The following is a 5,000-nucleotide window of genomic DNA, read 5'->3' as shown; positions in this document are numbered from 1 at the left end:
AAGCCGTGGACCGGCAATGACGCCACCCGCACCCGTTCGTGCACCACCCCAACCGCCAAACTCGCACCTCCAGCGGATGAACGGCGGACGTTTCCCGCACTCGTAAAGTGCAATCCACCCCTATAACTTGCGTTTCATGAAGAGTTATTTCCAATATGCGACATTCCCGCTGTCCGTATACATGAGCCGCGACCTGTACCACTTACGAGCGAGAGACGCGATCGCGTTGCTCACTGTACGGCGTCCGATACCGAGCCATCAGCATGTCGGTCCCCATGCGCGTTGCACTCGCACTCGCAGTCGCAAAAACGTGGGGCAAATATATTACGCGGAAGAGTTATAACAGACCGAGCCCCACTGCATGGGGGGAGTCTTTGTCACTAATGTACACAGATGGAACATTTTGGACTGGAACCAGATTACCCGTACACACGGCGCTGATTAGTAATCAATGCAGAGCCATCAAACTACAGCAAATATACACAACTGTCCGTATACATGCTGAAAGAGTCTGCCCAAAATGGGAACCACACGTCAGCCAGACACTCTGATCACGCACCACTCTCTGCTTCTAACAGGCGCACATACAATATGTAAGCACCAGCATGGAACAACATCCAGTGCATCTTCTCCGCCACATTACACAATCCACACTATCACAACCAGACCAGGAGGTCCGTGCGGAAAATACAATATCCCAGCCTTTCGACATCCACCATTGCGCAGACCAGGCACCAACACCCACACATGTCCTATACAACGGTGCACCCAACATCACAATAGTACCTCCTGTCACAGCGCACAAACAATGACATGAGTCAAAGACACAGGTCTCACACAAGCATAGAATTGGAGCGCCGCCTCTAATAAGCCAAAGGTGCATCCTGACGTGACAAATCTGATCATGTCACAAGCATTCACTTACTATAATCACTATCAACGAACCTGCCGCCCCCGCCCCCCCCCCCCCCCTACACCTTTCCGTACAACAACGTGTAACCTAACCTAACCTAACCTAACCTATGTTGTACCTTAACCTAACCTATGTTGTACCTTAACCTAACCTATGTTGTACCTTAACCTAACCTATGTTGTACCTTAACCTAACCTATGTTGTACCTTAACCTAACCTATGTTGTACCTTAACCTAACCTATGTTGTACCTTAACCTAACCTATGTTGTACCTTAACCTAACCCATGTTGTACCTTAACCTAACCCATGTTGTACCTTAACCTAACCCATGTTGTACCTTAACCTAACCCATGTTGTACCTTAACCTAACCCATGTTGTACCTCAACCTAACCCATGTTGTGCCTCAACCTAACCCATGTTGTGCCTCAACCTAACCCATGTTGTGCCTCAACCTAACCCATGTTGTGCCTCAACCTAACCCATGTTGTGCCTCAACCTAACCCATGTTGTGCCTTAACCTAACCCATGTTGTGCCTTAACCTAACCCATGTTGTGCCTTAACCTAACCCATGTTGTGCCTTAACCTAACCCATGTTGTGCCTTAACCTAACCCATGTTGTGCCTTAACCTAACCCATGTTGTGCCTTAACCTAACCCATGTTGTCGCCTTAACGTAACCCACGTTGTCGCCTAAACCTGCTCTGTAATTGTTATACGACTCGTTCAATTACTGTAGTGTTGCCCACCCGCAACCCTCGCAATATAGTTCGCTACTCGCACTGCCCGCACCCCTGTGTATCGCTTCATGTTAAACACCTTGCAAGTCTTGCTCACTTTCCACATGCTCCTGCTGTACACTGTAATGTGGATGGCAGCAGGACGTACATGCCGCCCCTCCCCACGTCCCCACCTTGCCCCCTGCCTTCGCAAGCTGGTTGGTGAGAAGTTTGCATGTTCAATGCCCTTCGCATGCGACGTACTCAGGCTACGTTGTGGTGCGGCCTGTGTCAACTGTCCGCTGATGTCGTACGCGTGAACCACAATCTGTACTGCACATTCGTCCTTATGTACTGAATGATACATCGTGGCACATGTGTGACCGCACAACGACTGCGCCCAAAAACGGCGGACCATACAGTGCAAATATTGTGCACGCAGCTACGTGTCGTCTCCCTATGAGAGCTGGATTGCAGTGTGGTACGCCATAGAGACGTGTGGGAGGAACGGACGCCGTGGATGGCGATCAGCATGAGCTGTCTGTTGATGTATTCGGACCTAGTCGTCTCTCCTCACACACCGTGATGGCATGGTGCACCGCGTTCCATATCTGCGACATGCTACAGAGGCCGGTTGACAGTCGTTCGAGCAATGGACATCGCATACGTACGGGGGCCACCTTCCACGTATTGTCTAGGCGTGCACATTTTGTTGCGTGTATGTGGGCAGACGTAGTGTGGCGTGACACCTGACACAGGCATGCAATAATCGTTGAAGTTGCAAATGGCGATGGACGCCTGCGTTTTCTGGTGAAGTTACGCAAATGAACAAATGGTAACCTGTTGTGGTGCGGTTGTTCTCGCTAGGGGTGAATCGGTGATGGCGACGATAGGTTGAGGTACTAACCGGTTGTTCCAGCGATACCCACCATGCCGACGAAACTGAACGGCATCTGGGTGTGAAGCGATACGCGGCGGTGGCTGGGTGGGACCGTCCCCGGCCGGTGAGGGGGCGCCTCCCGGCGTGCTGGCCGCGCGGTGCGTGGGCGCACGCGCTACAGCCGGCTGGTGGGGGCGGCCAGTGGCAGGCGCGCCGGCCGACGGACGCGGCAGGCGTCGCAGCTGCGCGCCGGCGCACCCTGCGCGCGGCGCCGTGCGGCCAAAGTAGGTCCTCGCGGGCCCGGTGCGAAGCGCGGTGGACATCTTCAGTGTGCTGGTCCGATTGAGGACTGTGTGCGTTGAGGATGCGCCGCCGCCCGGCGCTCGGCGCCGCGACGCCGTCTGCTGCTCGGTCGCCCCAGCGGTTCTCGCTGGTGGTTTGTATCGCAGCTGTGCGGATGTGTTGGCGCGTGCGCTGTGCTGGGAGAGTTCGCTTCGGCACCCAAGTGGGGCTTTTGTCCTTCTGTGGCGCTGGCGTTGGAGCTGCCGGTCACCGTAGGTGGCGCGTGTTGTCTCCCGCCGGCAATGCCACGACAGCACGCTCCCGGGCCTCTGTCGGCAGCGGCAAGCTCAGTTGGGAGCACGGGTGGTCGCACCGAAAGCGTCTACTCGCCTAACTCCGGGCGATTGCGCCTCTCTCGAACCCGACCAAGTACTTGGGACGGCGCTGCGCGCCGCCGGGACCTGAGAGGGTTTCGAGGTGTATTGTGCAGGGGAGCTCAGCCTCCTCCTGTTTGCAGAATGATTGAGCGGACGCTTGCGTGTTCGCGCGGGCCCCCGGGACACACTCCCGGGCGGCCGGCTGCTCAGCTCTAGTTGACGCAGCTCCCTGGTTGATCCTGCCAGTAGTCATATGCTTGTCTCAAAGATTAAGCCATGCATGTCTCAGTACAAGCCGCATTAAGGTGAAACCGCGAATGGCTCATTAAATCAGTTATGGTTCCTTAGATCGTACCCACGTTACTTGGATAACTGTGGTAATTCTAGAGCTAATACATGCAAACAGAGTCCCGACCAGAGATGGAAGGGACGCTTTTATTAGATCAAAACCAATCGGTCGGCTCGTCCGGTCCGTTTGCCTTGGTGACTCTGAATAACTTTGGGCTGATCGCACGGTCCTCGTACCGGCGACGCATCTTTCAAATGTCTGCCTTATCAACTGTCGATGGTAGGTTCTGCGCCTACCATGGTTGTAACGGGTAACGGGGAATCAGGGTTCGATTCCGGAGAGGGAGCCTGAGAAACGGCTACCACATCCAAGGAAGGCAGCAGGCGCGCAAATTACCCACTCCCGGCACGGGGAGGTAGTGACGAAAAATAACGATACGGGACTCATCCGAGGCCCCGTAATCGGAATGAGTACACTTTAAATCCTTTAACGAGTATCTATTGGAGGGCAAGTCTGGTGCCAGCAGCCGCGGTAATTCCAGCTCCAATAGCGTATATTAAAGTTGTTGCGGTTAAAAAGCTCGTAGTTGGATTTGTGTCCCACGCTGTTGGTTCACCGCCCGTCGGTGTTTAACTGGCATGTATCGTGGGACGTCCTGCCGGTGGGGCGAGCTGAAGGCGTGCGACCGCCTCGTGCGTGCTCGTGCGTCCCGAGGCGGACCCCGTTGAAATCCTACCAGGGTGCTCTTTATTGAGTGTCTCGGTGGGCCGGCACGTTTACTTTGAACAAATTAGAGTGCTTAAAGCAGGCAAGCCCGCCTGAATACTGTGTGCATGGAATAATGGAATAGGACCTCGGTTCTATTTTGTTGGTTTTCGGAACCCGAGGTAATGATTAATAGGGACAGGCGGGGGCATTCGTATTGCGACGTTAGAGGTGAAATTCTTGGATCGTCGCAAGACGAACAGAAGCGAAAGCATTTGCCAAGTATGTTTTCATTAATCAAGAACGAAAGTTAGAGGTTCGAAGGCGATCAGATACCGCCCTAGTTCTAACCATAAACGATGCCAGCCAGCGATCCGCCGCAGTTCCTCCGATGACTCGGCGGGCAGCCTCCGGGAAACCAAAGCTTTTGGGTTCCGGGGGAAGTATGGTTGCAAAGCTGAAACTTAAAGGAATTGACGGAAGGGCACCACCAGGAGTGGAGCCTGCGGCTTAATTTGACTCAACACGGGAAACCTCACCAGGCCCGGACACCGGAAGGATTGACAGATTGATAGCTCTTTCTTGATTCGGTGGGTGGTGGTGCATGGCCGTTCTTAGTTGGTGGAGCGATTTGTCTGGTTAATTCCGATAACGAACGAGACTCTAGCCTGCTAACTAGTCGCGTGACATCCTTCGTGCTGTCAGCGATTACTTTTCTTCTTAGAGGGACAGGCGGCTTCTAGCCGCACGAGATTGAGCAATAACAGGTCTGTGATGCCCTTAGATGTTCTGGGCCGCACGCGCGCTACACTGAAGGAATCAGCGTGTCTTCCTAG

The 5,000-nt window shown here is 53.9% G+C and overlaps 1 non-coding gene across 1 annotated transcript in view; it reads left to right on the top strand.

Annotated features, from left to right (window-relative positions):
• The first annotated feature begins 3,396 nt into the window (after positions 1-3,396).
• Positions 3,397-5,000, top strand: part of LOC124726950 — a 1,909-nt gene continuing 305 nt past the window's right edge. The window contains exon 1 of the ribosomal RNA XR_007006824.1: positions 3,397-5,000. This exon is cut by the window's right edge and continues 305 nt beyond it. This is a non-coding gene — a ribosomal RNA (small subunit ribosomal RNA).

This window comes from Schistocerca piceifrons, unplaced genomic scaffold (genome assembly GCF_021461385.2).
Source record: "Schistocerca piceifrons isolate TAMUIC-IGC-003096 unplaced genomic scaffold, iqSchPice1.1 HiC_scaffold_1071, whole genome shotgun sequence".
Classification (NCBI taxonomy): Eukaryota; Metazoa; Arthropoda; class Insecta; order Orthoptera; family Acrididae; genus Schistocerca; species Schistocerca piceifrons.
The sequence above is the reverse complement of the archived record's forward strand: the minus strand, read 5'-3'. Positions and strand labels throughout refer to the sequence as shown.